Raw genomic sequence first — 26,608 nt, forward strand, 5'->3', positions numbered from 1 at the left:
TCACCTGCCACCCCGGGAGTGATCGGACCCTGGCTCTCCTGAGGAAGCACTTTTGGTGGCCGTCCACGGAGGCGGCACCCGTTCCTATGTCTCGGCTTGTTCCGTCTGTGCCCGAGGAAAGGACTCTCATCGACGACCTTCTTCTTCTTCGTCCTCTACCTGTTCCTGGTCGTCCCTGGTCACACATCGCCCTAGACCTCTTCACCGGTCGACCCCCCTCCCACGGAAACACAGCTGTCTTCATTGTGGTAGACCGATTCTCCAAGGCGGTGCGCTTTGTGGCCCTCCCTGAACTCCCTTCCCCTAAAGAAACCGTAGATCTTCTCGTCCGCCAAGTCTTCCGCCTCCACGAATCCCCGCGGACATCGTCTCCGATCGAGGTCCCCAGTTCATCTCGCAGCTATGGAAGGCCTTCTGTCAGGCCTTAGGTGCATTGGCCAGCCTGTCATCCGGCTTCCACCCCCAGACGAACGGGCAGACGGAAAGGATCAACCAAGATCTGGAGCGATCACCTCCCGTGGGTTGAGTACGCCCACAACTCTATGGTGAGCTCTGCCATTGGGAGGTTTTCGTTCCAGTGATCCCTTGGGTACCAACACCCGCTGTTCTCCGCGCAAGAAGAACAGATTGCGGTACCGTCGATTCGGGACCATATTGATCGGTGCCGTACGATTAGGGAGAAAACACGCGCGGCCCTACTCAGATCAACAAATCAAAATAAGAAAACAGCCAACCGACACCGGACTCCGGCACCGGAAGTACCAACCTGGGCAGAGGGTGTGGCTTTCCTGCAAGGGCATCCCGCTCAAAAGAGAACAGAGGAAATTCGCCCCCCGCTTCCTGGGACCATTCAAGGCTGAAAAGGTTATCAATCCCACAGCGGTCCGCCTGAAATTGCCAAGGTCCATGCGCATTCACCCAACTTTTCATGTGTCTCAGTGAAAGCCAGTCTCCGTCAGCCCCATGTGTCCCCCGGCTGAGACTCCTCCACCTGTCCGTCTCATCGACAACAATCCGGCATACACTGAACGACGACTACTGATGTGCGCCGTCGGGGCAGGTGTCTCCAATACCTGGTGGACTTGGAAAGGTACGGTCCTGAAGAGAGCTCCTGGTTCCCCCGCTCCTTTCCCCGAGACACTTCCCTCATCCAGGACTCTAATCGGAACCATCCAGACAGGCCTGGAGGATCGCCGGGAGGCTCCTGTTGGCGGGGGGTGGGGGGGTTCTGTCTAGATCTCTTCTGGCAATCGCCTACCTGGCTATGTTCCTCAGGAATTGTGGCTCAATCACCTCGTTTAGTTCCCAATCATTCCCAGGTTCCAATAACTACCAACACCGGCTTTCCATGATTTCCTTCTGGCAATCGCCTACCTGGCTATGTTCCTCAGGAATTGTGGCTCAATCACCTCGTTTCGTTCCCAATCATTCCCAGGTTCCAATAACTACTAACACCGGCTTTCCATGATTTCCTTCTGGCAATCGCCTATCTGGCTATTGTCCTCAGGAATTGCGGCTCAATCACCTAGTTTCGTTCCCAATCATTCCCAGGTTCCAATAACTACCAACACCTGCTTTCCATCAGCTAATGCAGTGTAAAAATCCTGTGACCACAACAAGGAGCTGCCAGATCGTTGGTTGACTCGTGTTTGAGTAATCTCACCCCATGGTTCTTAGGACGATCAGTTCTAAGTCGAGCATCGTTTCTGAATTCTGTACTGAAACCAAGACCCCGGGTAAACACTGCCTTGTCACCCATTCCACGCCCGTGTTCAGCACTTGGGTTCGTTCCACAGCCACGTCTTTGTAACACTCTACCTATACCCATATTCTAGGGAATAAAGTCCTAAACTATTTAATACGTGTTACTGAGAACGGAAAGTAACAGTGGGCAATGTTTTGTTCTTATTGCTGTACTTCAGAGCAGGGCGGGGAGGGGGTGCCTCGGGTCATTGCTCAAGAGCGCAAAGCACTGAGCGCTTTGCACGGTTTCTGTGGTGTAGTGGTTATCACGTTCGCTTCACACGCGAAAGGTCCCCAGTTCAATCCTGGGCAGAAACATTGTTTGGGTTTCAGTGCTTCAAATGAACTTGAGATCAACTTTTCAGTTTGTGTTCAAGTTTACTGTCATGGGCATGGAGGTGTAAATATAATGAACTTTCGCTTTTCTAGCAGTAGCTCATTGTATTTCAAACCTGGCAAAGGTAACTTAAAGAAAGAAGAATTAATAGAAATTATATATAATTTCCAGGAGAACATAAACGGATTTAAACCTAAGGAGGTTCGTGAATAACGTACACTGCATAATGGGAGAATTAGCCTTCAAACCTATTGTCATGTATTGTCGCATGAGGATGCATTGAGGTTTCAACGGAGCTCACATCTCAAATGTTGTCATTGAGACTAACATCAGGAAGAATAACCGTGTGCTGCTAAATTTTAAACCTACTTTAACATGTTCAATTGCTTTCTTTTTCCAACCCCCTGTATTCCACCCCTTCCAAGTCCCACCATACAGACTCTCTGTTCAAATTCTCTGCCACAAGTCTTCTAGGTTCCACCTTTTCCGTCTGCATCACCTCTCTCTCTCTCTCTCTCTCTCTCTCTCTCTCTCTCTCTCTCTCTCTCTCTCTCTCTCTCTCTCTCTCTCTCTATCTCTCACTCACCCACACACACACACACACACACACACACACACACACACACACACGCATTCAATCTCTCTGTTTTTCTTTGTTTTCTCTGTCGCGAGCAGCACCACAACCACCCCACGTCAGCCGCGCAAATATTTGTGCTTCTTACAGTTTAAGCCGCGGTGAAAACAGTTGGTAACATCAACACCCAAATTATTCAGGACTCGAATCTGCGAGCGCCCGGTATTTACGGCATTATATTAATCTTCGGTTACCTTCTCGCCTTTATCAATACCGCAGAGATTTGGATTCTAATATAAACTTCGCGATGATTTTCCTGTTACTCCTCTAATTTTACCCCACTTTCTTGTGCCGATAACATCAGTCATGGAGAAGTAACAATGTAAAAACAAGGCCGTGCCGGAAGTATTCAGACTGCCTACTCTGATTAACATGCACCGGGAACAACTCTACTATCCATGTACCTATCCGAAATTTTCAAACGTTGAGATCGAGCACGTATACACCACTTGTGCCGGCAGCTCATTCCACACCCTCGCGATCCTCTGAGTGAAGAACATCCCCCACTTCTTCCCACTTGAACTTCTTATCTTTCAAATTTACCCCATCACATCTGTTTGTAGTTCCCACGAACCACAGTGGAGAAAACTTATTTTTGTATTTGCCGCATCTGTGCCCTCATGATTTTCAATACCTCTGCCAAATCTCCTCTCTAACTTCTACTTTGCAAAGAATGCAGTCCTAACCGATTGAAACTTTCCCTATAATCAATAATTCCATGCGAGTCAATATCTTTGTGAAATGTTGTTGTACTTATTGAACCTCGTGTATACCTTTCCTGTAGAAAAATAACCGAATCTGCGCACGATACTCAAATTAGGCCTCACCAAATCTTATATAACGTCAGCCCTGAGACCGTTTTGCCCAGCAACCAACCTATTAACCAACCTATTAACCCTGGCCTAACCACTGGGACATTTAGAATTATCAATGAACCTAATAAGAGGAAAGTCTTTTTATTGTGAGAGAAAATCAGAGACTCCCGAGGATCCCGTGCCGAATAGGAAGGAACATATAATCTTTCTCACGGAGGAAGCCGGAATTAAACTCCGACGTCCCGAATTTTACTATCGTTATGCGAAGCGAACTGCCTCTGTACCCTTGCCTCGATATATCATGAGTCCACGTCGCCCATCTCTAGTCACTAGTCATAAGATTGTCTCTCATTCGCCGGTTTGGTCTCTTTTTTCCGATTAGGACTGCACCAGCCCTGATGAATCACACTGTTCTCCAGCCTTGTTTTGCATTGGCTTCCCTTTTCCATTCCCTTCAGCATGTCTGGTGCGGTGTTTTGTATCAATAGTTTCATGCGCGCTGATCTCGGAACTGGGTCAAGGGAAACGAGAATCCCAAACGGGGAAGGATAAATAAGTAAATGCAGAACACAATCCAGAATATTTAACAAAATGGTTCAAGGGATTCCGGTTAAATATCAGAGAATGTCTACAGTATACAATCGGAAAATCTTACTGTCCGTTGACATCCACGAAAAACAGACGAGGGCACCGAGGAATGAGAGACATAAATTACCTGTGAAATTTCCTCCTACAAACCTCAATGCATGCACACTGGTAATAGTCATTTCAAACCTGTCGGACTGATACTGACTCTCTGGTCTAATCATGACTCTGAATCTCATAAATCTATAAATCCACTCGGGTATACAAAAAAACGAAACCTAATTTTGTCCAAAATCGCCGAAAGCGCATGTTTTTAATGCAGGCATCATCTGGAAAACATCACCGGCGCCGTTATCAGACTCTCCATATCCTGACTGAAATACAGAGGCCAGACCTCAATGCAATATTTCACATGTAGCCTAATGATAATTTTATAATGAATCGTCAGAAATTTGTCGATTCCCTAATAGTCAATTCATCGACTGATAAATGCAATCATCCCACAGCGCCTTCTCTACCACCCTACCAACATGTGTAGCCGTTTTCAATGCGGTGTGAACTTGGATCCCGAGAACCGTCTCCTCATGAATATTGTTGTAAATCTCAATACTACGAGCAAACTGTTTATTTAGATGTAATGGCCTAAGATACAAAAAAACACAACAGGACACCCAATCATTAGCAGGATGTAGAGATAGATGTATATATGGAGGTAAGGGGAGGATACATTAAAAATAATAGGGTGTAATACTTGATGAATTTAATCTCCGAAATACTGCGCGGGACTGCCCAAGCGTCAACAACTTCGATTGGCTGAAGTGCGTTCATTGCTCCCAGGAATGCTTTGTGAGTTTAAATAAAAATGATACTAAAAGTCAAATGGATGAATTCGATCACCGTTGAAGGAATGAGTTTGTTCGATTGGCTGATGTGTTAGCGTGGAAGTTGCTTGGGACCGATGGCCATCACTCTGCTGGTTTACAGTTGTTTAGACAGAACAGATAGAACTGACTGCAGACATTGAAGTCTAAGACCTTAAATGCGCGGACCATAGTTTAGGTGGCATGGGGTAGGAAATCGCAAATGACGCCGGAAAAGTGTGCAGCCTTTAGGAAAACAGTGGAAGTATGTTCGTGTTCGAGTCAAGGGCAGTGACGACAAAATTAGGGCAGTTCATTTGGCAATGGTCATGGAAGAAATAAAGATATGTCCAGAAGTCCAGATGGATCAAAATAGGTCCTTGTGACGTAAAAGGGTCATGGCAGCACTTTAGCAGATCCATGAATATTCCTTTTTTTAAAATTATAAAAGAGAACCGTGAAATACTGCCTTTAAAATACTGTACAAAATTCTTGAGCATATGCACATAGGGTGCCACCGACTTTTGCACCGTACTGTAGTAATTTTATATTCGCACTGTACTGCTGCCGAAAATAAATCATGGCATATGTGTGTGATGATAAACCTGTTTCATACGTTGATTTCAATTGTAGTCTGAGAGTGGGGAGGGGGGCAGGGTGAGAGGGGATTCCAGGGAAAAGCGGATGGGCGTGGGGAAGGAGCGGAAGCACCGGACTGATATTCTGTAATAAACAATAAAGAAATTGTTTGGAATCAATTCTCCTTGCCGGGTATTTCAGGGATTTGTGTGCCCTGGTATAACATTCCTGCCATCTATCCCACAAACCTCCCGTGGAGGTCCATCCTTGTCCAATCCTTATCAGAACCTAATGTATTGAAAGTGCGGGAGACAGCTAATGTTGTGTCCTTATATAAGGGAAGCAAGATACAAGCCAGGGAACGACTGGTTGGACAGCTTTACAGCAGTAGAGAGTCGGCGAATGGATGGGGTTCAGACTGGCAGGATTTACCTGCAGAGAGAAGTAGTATCGCTGACATGCAGTGAGCTTGACAGAGTGAGCAAAGTGCAGGTGGAATTCAGTGTATGGAGGTGTGAGGGATACACTTCGGAACGAAAGGTTAATGTGTCGAAACGTTTCTAACTGAAGAAAATTCAGAAGTGATAAATACATAAGGAATTTTGGATCTTTGTTCTAGATTCGCTGAAGGCTAATTTACAGGGTATTTCGGAGTTATGAAGGCAAATGCAATGCGGGAACTCATTTCCAGAGGACTCGAATTTGCTGCCTCGGAAGGTGTGGAGAACAGGTCACTGAGTCTAGTGAAGAAAAGGGTTTAAATATTTTGATTGGAGAGGGTGCTAATGGCTTATGGGAGGAAGGAGATCGAGGTTGAGGAACAGATCACCCACTAAAGGATAGGTGAAATAATTCGATGGAACGAATGGCCTACTTCTATTCCGATATCCTGTGGATTAATTGTTTTATCCCATGTCAATAGATTGTCTGAATCAACCATCGGGCCTTCACACACAGCCTTACCAAATTGCCTATCGGTGGCTTCTGCTACATTGCGGTCATTACACCTCTTTGTTATTGATTAAAATACACCCAGGGAAACAAAGAAGACAGGTTCCTTCCTCATAAATTCAGGCAATAACCTTTAGAAATTGACTCGCTTCAGATGATAATTCGACTTTGAGCAGAATATTGTCTGTAGAACACATCTAAAATTTCATACCATCGCACTGAACACAGGTAAACTCGACAGTTGAAGTTAGGATATCGGTAGACGTGGATATTGCCAGCGGACTGAGAACTGAGAGACGTGCGGATGTTGGATACCATCAGCTAACTCTCTCTGCGGTGCTGCCTGAGCAATCTGAGCAATCCGAGGCGGTCCCGATCTGATCTCCGGTCGCTCAGTGAATCCCGCCCTATCTCCGGATGACGGCAGTATTTCCGCTCGGAGACTCGTTTCCTTTCCGTCGCCGAGATGCAACGGTTTTGTACGTCAGATGAGCGTTGCGTATTTACGTTGTGATGAGGGATACATTATTAAAAGAAGGATGGCTGTAAGGAGAGCGGGAACATGGGGAAAAATAAAGGTAAGAAATTTAATGAGATTAATAACTGGTAGGGGGTCGGCGTCGCCGGCTGCGGGTCTTTTCCCGTGCTGTGTCTCTCGGGCACGAAACCAGTTTTATGCTCCCTGCAACCCCACTCTCCTGTGACAGCCCGTTCTACAGTGTGCAGATGGACAGCACTGCGATTGCCTCTAAGAAGAACTTAAATAGCTTGTTTATTAATTAGTTGAATAATTGACATGAGCGGATGCTTCGCAGCGCTGATGAACTGCTCTCTAAACTTGTTCTGAGTTATTCCATAAATAAAAGTGTTTGTGCAGCAACTGAACACCAGCAGTATGTGTCCAGAGTGTTCAAATATGTATTCCGAATCATTGTAATTATTCTGATCCAATCCGGCGATGGTGTAATAAAGGAATTCGGCAACATTCACCGACCACAGGATGATGAAGCTCCCGGAGATGGTGAGAAGTAAGATCACAGACCTCCTCCTGCTCTCCATCTCCGGGTCACTGCGGTTCTCTGTCTTGTTCTGACCCCTCAGCTGCTTACGGACGCGACTCGTTACTAAAATGTGTCTGACTGTCAGCGCGTTGAACAATAGTATTAACACGAATGGGAGTAACGGCGTCAGAACGATAGAAAAGCATCTAAATCCCACCCACCCGGGGTCCGTATAGTAGCCCGGCTTTGTAATACAGTCCCAGGGTATATTGTCGATCACTTTCAAAGGACGATATCGAAAGAAGTAGGGCACATCCTTTAAACAGAGCAGAACGCCGGTTGTTGTCAGAACCACAGCGGCAGTTTTCCCGGTGCAATATTTTGCTTTCTGATTCTGACAACAGATGGCGACAAACCGATCAAACGTGAAGCTGACGGTGAACCAGACAGAACAGTCGGTGGCTGCCTCTCCCAAGGCGGAGATCACACTGCACACGGGGGTGATGTCCAGGAAAGTCCCGGGGAAGTAATAATAACTGACTCGCCAAAATATGACCTCAAAGATTATGGTTAGTAGATCCGCCGTCGCCATGGCTACCAGGTAGCGCGTGGTGCAGGTAGAGATGCCACACTTTCCCCGGGACAGGATCACAATCGCCACTAAATTCACTGAGGGAACAGCAAAAAGAAAGAGTGAATTACTGTGTGTCCGTTCCGTAGGTCTCAGGGCAGAGACAAGCTGGAACTTTGGACTCTATTCTTTTCTGGAGGTTTAAAGGTTGCAAAGCGGGAGACGCAGATGCCACACACGCGTGCCTGCTGGGTGAAAGGTAACAGTTTTCTGTACTGGATAAAGAGCTAAGTTTGGGAAGGATGCATTGTCAACTGATCGCTGAGTGTGCGTTGGAGAAATAAATATAAATCTCCTGCCATCAGTTTTTCGACTGATGTGTAAAGGCTGGATACCTCGGCAACTTTCTCAGGGGTTGTGTTCAGATCTCCCTTTCCTGACACATTCTCCATACGGCGGAGTCCCTCTCCCTCCGCCTCGGACGATTTACAAAATTCAAAGCGTTGATTTCACCTGTTCGCATGTCTTCGTCTCCTCCTCGACTCTCCTTTCTCCCCCACCCACAGGCTCGCTTCTTTTAAATTCTACAACTGCTCTTATCCGCGGTTCCTTCTCATTGTATCAGAAAATTCCCAGTTTCGTTTTTTAAATATTCTGGACTTTTTAGATATCTTTCATTTGGTGGTTAAAGCATCTAATTTCTGAAGCAACGCCAATGTAGATGCTTCGCAGCAGTTTCTCCTTTGGAATTTGCCTCAAAACACTGCAGATTATTCTAAATTATTTTAGTTTCTGAGCCGAGTATCACATGTAACACAGGCCGTCTGACCTTTAACAAACACCGCTGGTTTGGCTCTTAACTCCCACCCCACTACACGAAAAATAGAATATGCAAACTAACCCTGTTACAGTAAAACACCCACAGACCCTGATTTGAATTTTCTATGCTCCCGATAGTTCGGAGTTTGAATCACAAACGATGTTTATCCGTTTGCTCTGAATCTCGCTGGGGATTTGCTCTACCCGTTCCATTCAAACTTGCAGCAATTCCTTTAAAACAGCGCAATACATTTAAAATTGAATTTGAAGCACATTGCTTGATCAATATGAAATAACACCAAGGAGGCCGTAAAGGTACAGGTCACGATGGACTATCGGAGTTTACTTTGCCAGCGAATTTCCATTGATAAATCAAAACTGTCTTGCATGAATCCACTTCCCAAATCTACCGCTCTACATCTCTTTAAGCTACCGGTTTATTTTCAGCCGAGAGCACTGCAAGGGGACTGCTGAACGAACACGCAGTTTGGCCGCAGTGTCTGCACCGCACTCACTGATACACCGGCATCACAACGCTTTCGGTAATTGACCGAGTCCAAGTACTGTGCACACAAATCTGCAAATGTTAGTTCGCCTCTGTCCTTACCAGGAACACCGATAACGGAAACGATCAAGTAATATATCTTTCTCACACGGTAAAATGTTTCAAGCATGTTGTGTGAGATTCAGCCTGTCTTCCAGCAGCCCGCGATCTCGCTGAAGAAACTCCGAGCTGATGAATCTCAACGGTCATTCATTTATACTCGCTCCAGCACCCTGAATATTCAATACTGCACAAGGCTGACGTTTTATTTCCCAACCGATAGGGTAAAAATAAACATGAAGTCATTCAAGTGAAATCCCAATTGTGATGAGGTGTGGGTAGCTTGACACAAAATTGCAAAATCTCAAAGACGAATCGAGAAGTCAGTGAACGTTGTTGGGAAAAGCTCTCCGGCTCATCTCTCAGTTTTATTAACGTTGCTCATCTGGTCCATTCCAAGGCTTTGCCGTCCATCGATTTCGTCATCATAGGTGTAACGTCATGGTCTGCTCTGTTTCACTCCAGCAATTGCCTCGGTTACAGGCGACAACAATAGAAATATGGCGTTTGTTTGTTGCTGTTAATGCAATAACCAACATAATCTCTCTTTCCTCTGTATGAGCAAACAAAGAAATAGCGGACGAATTTAATAACTCCTGTCATTTCCCACCGTGACAGACGCCAGCCGTATGCCAGTCGAACGAGACTATCAAGCCATAGAAGTTGCTATTACTGAGGCGAAGGTGCCTCGGAGGCTGACAGGTGTGGAGTTAAATTTGTCATCTAGACCAGACGGAAGAGGCTTTAGTATACTGAAACAGGGATCTGACAGACTGTGGAAGCATTAGCGGCGAACTTTCAATACCAATTGGATTTTGAAATAGTCCACATCACTAGAATATAGGAAATGTCATTCCACATAACTTGTTACGAAGAGAGATAGTCAATAGACAGAACATTATACGGCAGGTAGCCTGACCTCAGAAGTTGAAAAGACGAACCTTTATGAAGGATGAGGTCTCGGTTACATGGAGACACGTAATAAAATCGGCCGAATTACGGGAAGTCCGGCCTGAAAGCTGTTGGAATTCTTTGTCAACAATAAAAGGCAGATGAGATAAACGGAGATCAATGGATGTTGTTTCATTGGATTTTCAGAAAGCCTTTTACAAGATGCCACACACGAGAGTGCTAAAGAAGGTAGAACGCCATAGGTATTACTGAAAGATGCTATGGTGCATAGAAGTTTGGCTGAATGACAGGAAGCAAGGATAAGAAATAAACAGGACTAATTCCCGTCGGCGTCAGACCTGAAACCCCAAGAACGGGTCCCATTCCTCGAAGAACCGAAGTCAGCGTGTAACTCCAGGATAGGGTCTTCAAAAATCTTGAAAGGGAAAGAAAAAAGATATTAAAAATGGAAATAGAACTGTTTCCGATGATGCAAGCAAATGATTCGCCGTTTAGAGCGACCTTAACTTCGCTACGTACTCTCGATTTACTCTAGAGCACAGCATACTCTAGATGTTCTGCGACTCCGGCTCTCGTAACCTTGCATGATCGCAGATGTATGTCAGTTTATCGATGCCTGACTTCAGTGCGTCCAAACAGCGGCTTTCTTACCTCCTGCGGTGTCCAGCAGTACCTCGACGCTTAAATTCACATATCGCCATGGATTTCCTAATGGGTTTACCGCCTTCCGATCGGACCACGTGATCATGAGAGTGGTCGATCAGTTGTCCTAAGCGGCCATTTAATTTCCCTACCAAGGCGTCCTACACCGCAATGGGTATGTCACCCTTTGATGTCTTCATGGTTACCAACCTCCGCTGTTCCCTGCGGAGGAGCCAGCGGTGAGCGTTCTGTTGGCCAGAGCACTGGTTCTCCGCTACCTCAGTACTTCGATGAGGAAATGGAGGACCATCCTAACTGTCAACTACGCCAACTGCCTCCATGCTAATTGCCCTGCAGCTCAACCAGACTTAACAGGCTTGAGGAATTAATTGGCTGCTGTCCACTAGATATCCACCCCTGCACAACTACTTTCTCTCTCTGGTTTGAAGGTAATGCAACGCATCATCCCAGTCACTTACCATCTCCAGCTGGCACCGTCCCTCAAGATCACACCTAACAACCACAAGGTCTACCCCAAGCCGGCTGATTGTTGATCACTCAACCTACCCGATTCTGCACCTCCGGAACCTCGGACGGTTAAATGTGCTCCAGTGTACACGACTCACAGGTTGTTGGATGATCGAATAGAAGGGATGCTGTTTATCGGGTGCCATTGTTGCATCTTGGATCCTTCGCTCAACGGTGAGTTCCATCGAATCGATCCGATCTATAGGGACCGGCCGTCGTTGCGGGGATCCTATCAGGTCTGCTCCCGCTGACAACTCCTAGCCTGAACATGCAGGCATATCCGTGTATCTACCCGGCTAGTAGGGTTACCCTGTCACTCCCGAATACTGATCATTCGCCGCCTATTTAACACCAGTTCTCAACCACCGTCACTGTTCTATCATCGAAACAGCCGTCCGCAACCGGTCGTCCCTTACTTTCACCCTGCCTACATAAAGTATACCTGGCTGCCCGTTGTGTTATTTGCATTTCACTCTTGTTTCGAGGCCCCTCGTAGTTTTTTTTTTATTTTGCCGACAATTATTAACATGTCTTATCCATTTCGAAGCGAGATCAGTTTCATTCTAACAAATTGGAATCTACTTGCATTGGGATCGCGACTTGGTTACACATGGAATGTGAAAGCCGATGTAGGGGAAAGACAGTGATCCTCCATTAGTAGCTGGCGGTGCAACTGCAGGACATCTGGTCTAACCTTTACTCAAGCTGTTATTTGCGCTATCGCTTGGGGCAGTAGTGCCAATGCGAATGCCGCGATGTAATGCCGTCGAAGACAACAACTAAAAACAGAATTGCACAAAATACAGGATTGCAGTTACTTGATCTCTTTGATCTCGCTCTTGGGCGATCAGCTGACTGACTGCAACGATCGTTCAATTATTTGTATAAGTCACCAGCTGAATGTTCTACAGAGAGGATAAACTTAAAATATGGATTCTTAGGAGTGCATTTCAGTGAATGACCAGCGAACGCTGTGACGTCATCACTGGTCAGGACTGAGCAGGAGGAAACAACATTATCACAATGGTCATCAATGAGCCTGGATTGGTAACGACGCTGTCAGCGTTGCCAGAAATGATATCATCATCTCTGGTTAGTGGCGGCTGAAAAGCAGAGATAACATCATAGTGGCACGTGTTAATGAAAGCGCGCTGCAGACCATTCAACATATGTAACGGAAGTATCTATATTACCAATAAACCAGACCCGTCATCATTCAAACAGTTCAATATTACAGTCAGGGTGTCCGCTTTATGTCAGCTGTCGTGCAATCCCAGTCCAGGTTGAGACACTCCAGAAGACCAGACAGATGAGGGTGAGGGAAAGCGGACAGAAAAAAACGGACAAAAAAGATCAGTCAGTAAACGCCCAGTGAAGGAGTTGAGATTTGAGGCTTTGACTCCAGAGGCTTCGACGAGAAGAGATGGAGGACGAGCTTATTCCCAGTTAGTCTTTACAATGCCCCCTGAGACGGTGATGTGCCTCTCCTCTGAGATGTGGCAGTCTTGGGGGATCTCCCCTCTCCCGCAGAGTCAAATCTGCCAGAAATGCATGCGGCTGGGTAATATGGAAGACCGTGTGATGAATCTGGAGGAACAGATGGATAACCTTCGACTCATAAGGGAGAATGTGGCTGTCATAGATGAGAGCTACAGGGAGGTAGTCAGACCTAGGCTGCCGGAAGCAGGTCGTTGGGTGACAGTCAGAGGAGGGAAAGCGAAGGAGAGTAGACAGGTAGCGCAGAGCATCCCTGTATCCACTCCACTGAATAATAAACTTACCGTCCTGGATACTGTTGGCGAGGACGACCGACCAGGTGTGAGCCACGGTGGCATGGCCTCTGGCAGTGAGTCTGACCCTGTGGTGCAGAAGGGTGGGATGGAGAAGAGGAGAGCTGTCGTTATTGGAGACTATATAGTCAGGGGAGCAGACAGGAGATTTTGTGGACGTGTTAAGGACACCCGCGTGGTTTTTTGCCTCCCGGGTGCCAGGGTCCGGGATGTCTCTGAAGAGGTGCATGACATCCTGGTACGAGAGGGAAAGCAACCAGAAGTGGTGATACATGTTGGTACCAACGACATAAGCAAGAAGAGGGATGAGGTCCTGAAGTGTGAGTTTCGGGAACTTGGCAGAAGGCTAAAGAGCAGGACCTCAAGGGTGGCGTTCACAGGATTGCTGCCAGTACTACGTGACAGTGATGGTAAGAATTGGAGGAGATGGCAATTGAATGAGTGGCTGAGGAGTTGGTGCAGGGGGTAGGGTTTTAGATTTTTGGACAATTGGGATAACTTCTGGGGAAGGTGGGACATGTACAGATTGGACGGGTTGCAGCTGAGCTCGATGGGGAGCAATATCCTTGCTGGTAGGTTTGCTAACATGGTTTGGAAGGGTTTAAAATAATGTGTAAGGGGGGTGAGACACGGAGCTCTAGAGCAGTGACAGATTTACATGGAGTAAAGCCAGATCTAACATATAGAGAGGCTTTGAGGAAAGAGAAGCAGAATAAAGGGTGTAATGGTAGTAAGGTAGAAGGGCTAGAAGCATCAGGAACAATGGTGATGAACTGAGAGCTTGGATACATACATGGAATTATGATATACTGGCCATTACGAAGACTTGGCTGGCACCAGGGCAGTAATGGATTCTCAATATTCCTGGATTTCAGTGCTTTAAAAGGGATAGAAATGGGTAGAAAGGGGAGGAGGGGTGGCATTACTGGTCAGGGATGCCATTGCAGCTACAGAAGGGGTGGGTAATGTAGCAGGATCCTCTTTTGAGTCAGTATGGGTGGAAATCAGGAACAGGAAGGGAGCAGTTACTCTGCTGCGGGTATTCTATAGGCCCCTTGGTAGATTTTGGAAAGGTGAAAAATAACAGGGTTGTTATCATGGGTGACTTTAACTTCCATAATATTGCTTGGCACTTGAATAGTTCCAAGGGTTTAGATGGGGCACAGTTTGTTAATTGTGTCCTGGGCGGATTCCTGTCACAGTATGTTGACAGGCCGACTAGAGGGAATACCATACTAGATCTAGTATTGTGTAACGAACCGGGTCAGGTCACAGATCTCTCAGTGGGTGAGAATCTAGGGGACAGTGATAAACGCTTCCTGGCCTTTAGCATTATCATGGAAAAGGGTAGAATCAGAGAGGACATGACATTTTTTAATTGGGGAAGGACAACTTATGACGCTATTAGGGTAGAACTTGCGGGTGTGAATTGGGAAGATGTTTTTGCAGGGAAATGTACTATGGACATGTGGTCGATGTTCAAAGATCTCTTGCACGATGTTAGGGATAAATTTGTCCCCGTGAGGAAGATAAAGAAAGGTAAGTTGAAGGAACTTTGGGTGACATGTGTGGTGGAAAATCTTGTCAGGTGGAAGAAGGCAGCATGCATGAGGTTTAGAAAGCAAGGATCAGATGGGTCTATTGAGGAATATAGGGTAGCATGAAAGGAGCTTAAGAAGGGGCTGAGAATAGCAAGAACGGGGCATAAGAAAGCCTTGGTGAGCAGGGTAAAGGAAAACCCCAAGGCATTCTTCAATTATGTAAAGAACAAAATGATGACAGGAGTCTTAGGTAGGGCCGATTATAGATAAATGTGGGAAGATGTGCCTGGAGGCTGTGGAAGTGTGCGAGGTCCTCAATGAATACTTCTCTTTGGTATTCACCAATAAGATGGAACTTGATGACGGTGAGGAAAATATGAGTGAGGCTGATGTTCTGGAGCAGATTGATATTAAGAGAAAGGAGTGTTGGAGTTGTTAAAATACATTAGGACAGATAAATTCCCGGGGCCTGACGGAATATTCCCCAGGCTGCTCCATGCGACGAGGGAAGGGATTGCTGAGCCTCTGGTTAGGATTTTTATGTCCTTGTTGTCCACGGGAATGGTAGCGGAGGATTGGAGGGAGGCAAATGTCCCCTTATTCAAATTAGGGATACTCCGGATACTTATAGACCTGTGACTCTTACGTCTGGGGTGGGAAAGCTGCTGGAAGAGACTCTTAGAGATAGGAGCTATGGACATTTAGAGAATCATAGCCTGCTCAGGGACAGCCAACATAGCTTTGTGAAGGGTAGGTCGTGTCTAACAAGCTTGATAGACTTATTTGAGAAACTGACCAGGCATATGGATGAGGGTAGTGCAGTGGATGTAACCTACATGGATTTTAGTAAGGCATTTGAGAAGGTTCCACATGGTAGACTTATTCAGAAAGTCAGAAGGCATGGTGCCCAGGGAAGTTTAGCCAGGTGGATTCAGATTTGGATTGCCTGCAGAAGGCAGAGGGTCATGGTGGAGGGAGTACATTCGGATTGGGGGGTTGTGACTAGCGGTGTCCCACAAGGGTTTGTTCTGGGACCTCTATTTTTCGTGATTTTTATCAAAGACCTGGATGTGGGAGTAGAAGAGTGGTTTGGCAGGCCTGAAGACGACACAAAGGTTGGTGGTGTTATAGATAGCGTAGAGGATTGTCGAAAATTGCAGAGAGATATTGACAGGATGCAGTAGTGGGCTGAGCAGTGGCAGAAGGAGTTCAAACCGGAAAAGTGTGAGGTGGTTCACTTTGGAAGGACAAACTCCAAGGCAGAGTACAAAGTAAATGGCAGGATATTTGCTAGCGTGGAGGAGCAGAGGGATCTGGGGGTGCATGTCCATAGATCCCTAAGAGTTGCCTCACAGGTAGATCGGGTAGTTAAGAAAGCTTATGGGGTGTTAGGTTTCATAAGTCGAGGGATAGTGTTTAAGAGTCGCGATTTAATGATGCAGTTCTATAAAACTCTGGTTAGGCCACACTTGCAGTATTGTGTCCAGTTCTGATCGCCTCACAATAGGAAGGATGTGGAAGAAATGGAAAGGGTACAGCGGAGATTTACCAGGATGCTGCCTGGTTTAGAGAGTATGGATCATGATCAGAGATTAAGGGAGCTAGGGCTTTACTCTTTGGAGAGAAGGAGGATGAGAGCATCGCATCACTAGCTGTTCGCAGACTGTCATGCCAAGCCCGAGCTCCAGACCCCCTGGCGATCCCCATGCAGCGGCCGTGTCAGTCTGCTCCATTGACATCCCTCCATTTCTAAAGCCAAAGGTTTTTGCCTTTTATACCGACAGACAGAGAAGGAGGATGAGAGGAGACATGATAGAGGTGTACAAGATATTAAGAGGAAAAGATAGAGTGTATAGCCAGCGCTTCTCCTCCAGGGCACCAATGCACAGTACAAGAAGACATGGCTTTTAGGAAAGGGGAGGGAAGTTCAAGGGAGATATTAGACGAAGAGATTTTACTCAGAGAGTGGTTGGCGCGTGGAATGCACTGCCTGAGTCAGTAGTGGAGACAGATACAATAGTGAAGTTAAGAGACTACTAGACAGGTGTATGGAGGAAGGTAAAGTGGGGGGGGGGGGTATGGGAGGCAGGTTCTGCGGGCCTCTCTTCTCTGAACTGCCTTGGTGATCTCCGTTGTGAGTGGACTGCTCTCCTGAGAAACACGGGCCTCTCTTCTCTGAACTGCCTTCGTGATTTCCGTTGTGAGTGGACTGCTCTCCTGAGAAACACGGGCCTCTCTTCTCTGAACTGCCTTGGTGATCTCGTTGTGAGTGGACTGCTCTCCTGAGAAACACGGGCCTCTCTTCTCTGAACTGCCTTGGTGATTTCCGTTGTGAGTGGACTGCTCTCCTGAGAAACACGGGCCTCTCTTCTCTGAACCGCCTTGGTGATTTCAGTTGAGAGTGGACTGCTCTCCCGAGAAACACGGGCCTCTCTTCTCTGAAGTGTCTTGCTGATCTCGTTGTGAGTGGACTGCTCTCCTGAGAAACACGGGCCTCTCTTCTCTGAACCGCCTTGGTGATTTCCGTTGTGAGTGGACTGCTCTCCTGAGAAACACGGGCCTCTCTTCTCTGAACTGCCTTGGTGATCTCCGTTGTGAGTGGACTGTTCTCCTGAGAAACACGGGCTTCTCTTCTATGAACCGCCTTGGTGATTTCCGTTGTGAGTGGACTGTTCTCCTGAGAAACACGGGCTTCTCTTCTATGAACCGCCTTGGTGATTTCCGTTGTGAGTGGATTGCTCTCCTGAGAAACACGGGCCTGTCTTCTCTGAACTGCCTTGGTGATTTCCGTTGTGAGTGGACTGCTCCCCTGAGAAACACGGGCCTCTCTTCTCTGAACTGCCATGGTGATCTCCGTTGTGAGTGGACTGTTCTCCTGAGAAACACGGGCCTCTGTTCTCTGAACCGCCTTGGTGATCTCCGTTGTGAGTGGACTGCTCTCCTGAGAAACACGGGCCTCTCTTCTCTGAACTGCCTTCGTGATTTCCGTTGTGAGTGGACTGCTCTCCTGTGAAACACGGGCCTCTCTTCTCTGAACTGCCTTGGTGATCTCGTTGTGAGTGGACTGCTCTCCTGAGAAACACGGGCCTCTCTTCTCTAAACTGCCTTGGTGATTTCCATTGTGAGTGGACTGCTCTCCTGAGAAACACGGGCCTCTCTTCTCTGAACCGCCTTGGTGATTTCCGTTGAGAGTGGACTGCTCTCCCGAGAAACACGGGCCTCTCTTCTCTGAAGTGTCTTGCTGATCTCGTTGTGAGTGGACTGCTCTCCTGAGAAACACGGGCCTCTCTTCTCTGAACCGCCTTGGTGATTTCCGTTGAGAGTGGACTGCTCTCCCGAGAAACACGGGCCTCTCTTCTCTGAAGTGTCTTGCTGATCTCGTTGTGAGTGGACTGCTCTCCTGAGAAACACGGGCCTCTGTTCTCTGAACTGCCTTGGTGATTTCCGTTGTGAGTGGACTGCTCTCCTGAGAAACACGGGCCTGTCTTCTCTGAACCGCCTTGGTGATTTCCGTTGTGAGTGGACTGCTCTCCTGAGAAACACGGGCCTCTCTTCTCTGAACTGCCTTGGTGTTTTCCGTTGTGAGTGAACTGCTCTCCTGAGAAACACGGGCCTCTCTTCTCTGAACCGCCTTGGTGATTTCCGTTGTGAGTGGACTGCTCTCCTGAGAAACACGGGCCTCTCTTCTCTGAACTGCCTTGGTGATCTCGTCGTGAGTGGACTGCTCTCCTGAGAAACACGGGCCTCTCTTCTCTGAACTGCCTTGGTGATTTCCGTTGTGGGTGGACTTCTCTCCTGAGAAACACGGGCCTCTCTTCTCTGAAGTGTCTTGCTGATCTCGTTGTGAGTGGACTGTTCTCCTGAGAAACACGGGCCTCTGTTCTCTGAACCGCCTTGGTGATTTCCGTTGTGAGTGCACAGTTCTCCTGAGAAACACGGGCCTCTGTTCTCTGAACTGCCTTGGTGATTTCCGTTGTGAGTGGACTGCTCTCCTGAGAAACATGGGCCACTCTTCTCTGAACTGCCTTGGTGATTTCCGTTGTGAGTGGACTGCTCTCCTGAGAAACACGGGCCTCTCTTCTCTGAACTACCTTGGTGATTTCCGTTGTGAGTGGACTGCTCTCCTGAGAAACACGGGCCTCTCTTCTCTGAACTGCCTTGGTGATTTCCGTTGTGAGTGGACTGCTCTCCTGAGAAACACGGGCTTCTCTTCTCTGAACTGCCTTGGTGATTTCCGCTGTGAGTGGACTGCTCTCCTGAGAAACACAGGCCTCTCTTCTCTGAACTGCCTTAGTGATTTCCGTTGTGAGTGGACTGTTCTCCTGAGAAACACGGGCCTCTCTTCTCTGAACCGCCTTGGTGATTTCCGTTGTGAGTGGACTGCTCTCCTGAGAAACACGGGCCTCTCTTCTCTGAAGTGTCTTGGTGATTTCCGTTGTGAGTGGACTGCTCTCCTGAGAAACACGGGCTTCTCTTCTCTGAACTGCCTTGGTGATTTCCGCTGTGAGTGGACTGCTCTCCTAAGAAACACGGGCCTCTCTTCTCTGAACTGCCTTGGTGATTTCCGTTGTGAGTGGACTGCTCTCCTGAGAAACACGGGCTTCTCTTCTCTGAACTGCCTTGGTGATTTCCGTTGTGAGTGGACTGCTCTCCTGAGAAACACGGGCCTTTCTTCTCTGAACTGCCTTGGTGATTTCCGTTGTGAGTGGACTGCTCTCCTGAGAAACACGGGCTTCTCTTCTCTGAACTGCCTTGGTGATTTCCGTTGTGAGTGGACTGCTCTCCTGAGAAACACGGGCTTCTCTTCTCTGAACTGCCTTGGTGATTTCCGCTGTGAGTGGACTGCTCTCCTAAGAAACACGGGAACAGCCGCAGCCTTTGGTCTCAGAATACTTTGTATCCTGACAGGATCTTTTTAGTTCAGGTTTCCCAGCGCCTGCCGCCTATTCAGCATCGCATCACTAGCGGTTCGCTGACTGTCATGCCCAGCCCGAGCTCCAGACACCCCCTGGCGATCCCCAGGCAGCGGCCGTGTCAGTCTGCTCCATTGACATCCCTCCATTTCTAAAGCCAAACTGTATTGTCTTTTATACCGACAGACGGAATTTAGTTTCAGCCACCCCGAACATGGAGAACAGACGCTGACCGGAGCACCGCCTAATCTGAGAACAGACGTGTCTGGGTTTGCTTCCGGACTGGGGGAAGGTAGGGGAGGTGGAGGAGTTCCGGGCCGGATTTACCCCAGTGGGTATTTTCTCCCCGGACCCTATGCCCCTGAATCCGGACCTCACTGCAGAGCTGGAAACCGAGCCCCGGCTCTTCACCTGTCCTCAGACTCGATGCGGCTGAGAGGCTCACCGTCCGAAGACTGCCTCCGGCTGCCGTTCCCAGTCTTTGCCACTTCGGCTGTTTATTCGTCTGTGTGTGTAGTTCTGTTTTTTCTTATTGATTCTGTTATAATTCTTTGTATCTACTTTGAGTGGCCGGAAGATAATGAATCGGAGACTCATATTGCGGTGATATACACGTACTTTGATGGAGAATTGATTCTGAATTTTGAAGTCTGAACAGGATTTCCCTTTAGTCTTCGCCTCACTCGGCAGATCAAGCGGACACCCTCCCGCATACAGATACCCTACCCGTGAACTCCGGTTCGTCCAAATGACGAGCACAATCCATCCTCCGTCGCTTCAGGCTCCCCCTTGAATCTTCGTGTTGGTGGAAAACCGAATCCATCTAAACAAGCGAATGCCTGACCACTCCACCTCATCATTCCCAGTCATTTATTCCTTTATCTTTCCCGTCAGTCTGTGCGACTCAGTGACCACACGCAGGGGAACGGGTTATTGGTCGGACAATGAGAAGGATGGGATAGACCTATGGGGGCGGGCAGAAAGCCGGTGGGGGAAATGCCCACATCTGTGCGGTAACAATCCGTGGATTTGAAAGAAAGCAGTCCAGCTCGGAGTGTCTGCGCACAATGCAGACGGGAGCCGGCATGGACCAAACAGGACAGTGGGACCAGCAATGACAGAGAATTCCTATGAGAGAGAGAAAAAGAATGACTTTGGACTATAGACTACTTTTTCTTTAAGGTATCAATTTTGCCGATTTGAGTGTCATTGCACAGGCCTGTAAATATTCCGCTTAACCATGCACGATTCCGTAGCACTAAAGGATCAGCGAGTCGGACAGCAGGAAAGGCTCAGTGTTAGCCACGGCCGATACGGCAGGCGTCGTATCCATGGTGACAGACATTGTAAGCTGGTGTCAGATAAAATGAGCGAAGATGAACCTCCGTCAGGGGCAGCGGATGGAGCGTCGCCTCCACCGGGAACAAATGATTGAGGATCAAATCTACTGGGAAAAGTGTATGGAGGTTCAGTCCGCCGGGAAAATGGATGGAGGGGGAACTTCCAACGGGAACAATAGATCGCTAGTCCCCCAGCGGGATTAGTGATGTAGAGCAATTGGACGGATGGTCAGCCCGGCGAGATCAATAGATTGCGGGTCACTCACACAAAGAATATGGGATAGAGGGTCAACGATACACGGGTCAATGGCTGAGGCTTCACTACCACCGGGAACAATGAATGGAGGGTCAACACCACACGGGTCAAAGGCTGAGGCTTCACTACCACCGGGAACAAAGAATGGAGGGTCAACACCACACGGGTCAATTCCCACTCTCTGTTTCCTGCCAATCAACCAAACCTCTATCCACGTATGTAACTTTCCTGTAATTCCATGGGCTTTTAAATTCCATGGGCTCTGAACTCAATTATCATTATTTTCCCGTTTGTTTCCTGAACGCCACCTCTGTGTGCACTGTTCTCCGTGTCCTGCCCCGCATTGCCGTGAACTGTTCCGTCTGGTTCACCGTCACTTTCACCTTCGATCGGTTTGTCGCCATTTGCTGTCGGAAACTGAAAACAAAGTACTGCACGGGGAGAACGGCGGCCGTGGTTCTCGCACCATCTAGCGGTCAGGTCCGGCTGAAAAACGGCCCACTCTACTTCACTTACAGAGAGAACATTAACAATGTACCATGGTTCTGTTATCCGAAGCCAAGTTACTTCACTGAAGGCGTGGGTGGCGTATGACTGGTGTGACATCGTTTTGACTCCGTTCCTCCCATTCGGCGTAATTCTGCTGCTCAACGCTCTGACCAGGGGCTGGTCACCCCTACCATAGATGGAGGGTCAACCATCGGGTAAAAGAGATGGTTGCTCATACCTAACGGGATGAATGGATGCAGGGCCACCATCATCAGACATTAGGGAATCGCAGTAATTAGTATCCTTGCTTCGTAATGATTGAAAATTGTGGGCGCAGAGTAAGCGTATCTGGGGACTGAGGAGTAAGTGGAATTTCCCCATTGTCACTGAGAGGACGGGGTCTGCGACAGAGGGCATTGTGGGGGGAGGGTCACTGTTTCCGGAGATTGCAGGATGATGTCACTCACCCGACACATTGACCTGGGGAATGACAATTCCGTCATCGATGGGAGATGGATATCCAGCGTCACGTTCCCAGACGTGCAATCGAAGGAGAGTGAAAACACTGACTGTATGGACACCATAGCTGTACGGTCTGTCGATATTCAGCCAGCTGCGCCACCTTAGGGAAGTCGGGAGCCGCGGGTCTGACTGTGAGCAGGTTTATGTTTCGTTTGGGGGTTGCTCTGTTAGTGAACCGGAGTACTGAAATGAACGGATATCTCACCGCGCTTTTCACCTGCTCTCGGAATCTGCACTGAGTGGCGGCGTAAATGAACGTGTTCGTGCAGCAGCTGAAATTCCTCAGCAAATATCCGGCGTAGGCGGAAATGATTTCCGAGTCATTCCCCTGTGTTCCTATCCCGGTGATGTGATAGTAGATAAATTCTGCATCATTCGTCAGCCACAGGAGGATGAAGCTGCCGGAGAGTGTAAAGACCAAAACCACAGACCCTCTTCCGGCTCTCCATCTCTGGGTCACTGCTGTTTCCCCCCCCCCCCCCTTGCTCTGACCCCTCAGCCCCCTACGGACCCGACTGGCCACTAAAATGTGCCGGACTGTCAGAGCGTTGAGGAGCAGAATTACGCCGAATGGGAGGAACGGAGTTAAAACGATGTCAAACCAGTCATACGCCACCCACGCCGGTTCAGTGAAGTAACTTGGCTTCGGATAACAGAACCATGGTACATTGTTAATGATCTCTCTGTTAGTGAAGTAGAGTGGGCCGTTTTTCAGACAGAACGGACCGCCAGATGGCGCTAGAGCCACGGCCGCCGTTCTCCCCGTGCAGGACTTTGTTTTCAGTTTCTGACAGCAAATGGCGACAAACCGATCGTAGGTGAAAGTGACGGTGAACCAGACGGAACAGTTCACGGCAATGCGGGACGGGACACGGAGAACAGTGCACACAGAGGGGACGTTCAGGAAACAAACGGGAAAATAATGATAAGTGAGTTAAGAGCCCGTGGAATTTAAAAGCCCATGGAATTACAGGAAAGTTACATTTGTGGATAGAGGTTTGTTTGATTTGCAGGAAACAGAGAGTGGGAATAAAGGGATCCCATTCTGGCTGGCTGCCGGTTACCAGTGGTGTTCCGCAGGCATCTGTGTTGGAGCCGCTTCTTTTTACATTGTATATCAACGATTTGGATTATGGAATAGATGGCTTTGTGGCCAAGATTGCTGACGATACACAGATGGGTGGAGGGGCCGGTAGTGCTACCGAAACAAACAGTCTGCAGAGAGACTTGGATAGACTGGGGGAATGGGCAAAGAAGTGGCAAATGAATTACAATGTCGGAATGTTGAGTCCAGGTTGAGTTGGTGTTGAAGAAGGCGAATGCAATGTTGGCGTTCATTTCTGGAGGAATAGAGTATAGGAGCAGGATGTGATATTGAGGCTTTATAAGACACTGGTAAGACCTCACTTGGAATACTATGTGCAGTTTTATGCTCCTTATTTAAGAACGCATGTGCTGACGTTGGAGAGGGTTCAGAGAAGATTCACTAGAACGATTCTGGAGATGAGAGGGTTAACATATGAGGACCGTTTGACCACTCTTGGACTGTACTCATTGGAGTTTAGAAGAATGAGGGGGTAGCTCATAGATACATTTCGAATGTTGAAAGGCATGGACAGAGTGGATGTGGTAAAGTTGTTGCCCCTGGTGGGGGAGTCTAGTACGAGAGGACATGACTTGAGGATTGCAGGGCGCCCATTCAGAACGGAGATGCGAAAATATTATTTTAGCTAGAGGATGATGAATCTGTGGAATTTGTTACCACGGACGGCAGTGGAGGTCGGGTCATTGGGTGTATTTAAGGCAGAGATTGATAGGTATCTGTGTAGTCGGGGCATCGAAGGTTATGGTGAGAAGGCGGGGGAATGGGACTAAAGTGGAGATTGGATCAGCTCATGATGAAATGACGAAGCAGATTCGATTGGCCGAACGGCCGACCTGTGCTCCTTTGTCCTTTGGTCCTATGGTCCTATGGAGTTGATGTAAAACGACCTCAGTGACAATGACCAGTAGATCCGCCGTTGCCATGGCCACCAGGTATCGAGTGGTGCAGGAGGAGAGGCCGCACTTTCCCTGGGACAGGATGACAACCGCCACTAAATTCACTGGAGAAAGAGAATGGAATAACATAAAAGATATGATTTTCAATCAGGGACCCCAGGCTTAATCGCCGTCCACCATCCATCAAGGGTAAGGTTGAGTTACTGTTAACCTCAGATTCACTGCTATCGGATTCCAATGATTCACCAATCACGAGCGGTAATGAATTTCATCTGATATCCGTCGTGAGCAGACTATTCATTCTTCTGAAATTTTGCCTCCTAGGCCTCGACGGCACGGTACAGGATACATATTCCCTGCACCCAGACTGTCAATCATAGAGTCATAGAAATCTACAGCGCATTACAGGCCCTTCGGCCCACAATGTTGTGCCGACCATGTAATCTCAGACAGAGATTATCTGCAATATTTGCCAATCATTCATCTTTCTCAGTGTGAGTGGATGCACAGGTCATTGTTTGAATGAGGCAGCTTCGTGACGGAGCGTCCAGTCCACGTAATCCAATCCCCGTCACGGTACAGCTACGTCATAAACCAAGATGGTGAACATTCCGCTATTGCGTGTCAGTATTTCTTAAGCAAGGAGCACAGGCTGCACGCGATACAACAGATTTTGCCTCATAACGTCGAGACGGTTGGAGTAGGGAAACATGACTCTGACAGGGGGATAAAGTTACTTGCTGAGAATATCAACTGACCATCTCTGAATCTGACTGGTTGCCCTGTTTACACGTGAACAGAACAGTGTTCCAGGCGACCTGAGAATTGGCACACGAGATATTTTCAATATATTATGCAAAACGCTATTTTGGTAGCACTTCGCTTTTATTTTCCACCATATATTACATTTATCCAGGTTACTTTTATTTGAATTGCCATAGATTTTCGCACACATCGAGATTCACTAAATGGCACTGGATCATCCCGGCGTCCTCATAATTCCCCACATCGCCTAAATTCACCTCGCCAGGAACGCCATTAAAAATACAACCCGTCCTCATAATTCTCACATCACCCAATTTTGCCTCGCGGGAACAATAAATCCCATCGTCATAATTCCCCACATCTCCCAATTTCACCTCGCCGGGAACAATAAAACCCGTCCTCATAATTCCCCACATCGCCCAATTTCACCTCACCGGGAACAATAAAACCCGTCCTCATAATTCTCACATCTCCCAATTTCACCTCGCCGGGAACAATAAAACCCGTCCTCATAATTCCCCACATCGCCCAATTTCACCTCGCCGGGAACAATAAAACCCGTCCTCATAATTCCCATCATCGCCCAATTTCACCTCGCCGGGAACAATAAAACCCGTCCTCATAATTCTCACATCTCCCAATTTCACCTCGCCGGGAACAATAAAACCCGTCCTCATAATTCCCCACATCGCCCAATTTCACCTCGCCGGGAACAATAAAACCCGTCCTCATAATTCCCATCATCGCCCAATTTCACCTCGCCGGGAACAATAAAACCCGTCCTCATAATTCTCACATCGCCCAATTTCACCTCGCCGGGAACAATAAAACCCGTCCTCATAATTCCCCACATCGCCCAATTTCACCTCGCCGGGAACAATAAAACCCGTCCTCATAATTCTCACATCTCCCAATTTCACCTCGCCGGGAACAATAAAACCCGTCCTCATAATTCCCCACATCGCCCAATTTCACCTCGCCGGGAACAATAAAACCCGTCCTCATAATTCTCACATCGCCAAATTTCACCTCGCCGGGAACAATAAAACCCGTCCTCATAATTCTCACATCGCCCAATTTCACCTCGCCGGGAACAATAAAACCCGTCCTCATAATTCTCACATCGTCCAATATCACCTCGCCGGGAACAATAAAACCCGTCCTCATAATTCCCCACATCGCCCAATTTCACCTCGCCGGGAACAATAAAACCCGTCCTCATAATTCCCATCATCGCCCAATTTCACCTCGCCGGGAACAATAAAACCCGTCCTCATAATTCTCACATCGCCCAATTTCACCTCGCCGGGAACAATAAAACCCGTCCTCATAATTCCCCACATCGCCCAATTTCACCTCGCCGGGAACAATAAAACCCGTCCTCATAATTCTCACATCTCCCAATTTCAC

The 26,608-nt window shown here is 47.8% G+C and overlaps 1 non-coding gene across 1 annotated transcript; it reads left to right on the plus strand.

The window, feature by feature from the left end:
* The first annotated feature begins 1,988 nt into the window (after positions 1–1,988).
* Positions 1,989–2,061, plus strand: trnav-cac (transfer RNA valine (anticodon CAC)). Its single transcript has one exon. It is a non-coding gene; the product is annotated as a tRNA-Val (tRNA).
* Positions 2,062–26,608: the final 24,547 nt, after the last annotated feature.

The sequence above is a fragment of the Hypanus sabinus genome, unplaced genomic scaffold, assembly GCF_030144855.1.
Source record: "Hypanus sabinus isolate sHypSab1 unplaced genomic scaffold, sHypSab1.hap1 scaffold_423, whole genome shotgun sequence".
NCBI lineage: Eukaryota > Metazoa > Chordata > Chondrichthyes > Myliobatiformes > Dasyatidae > Hypanus > Hypanus sabinus.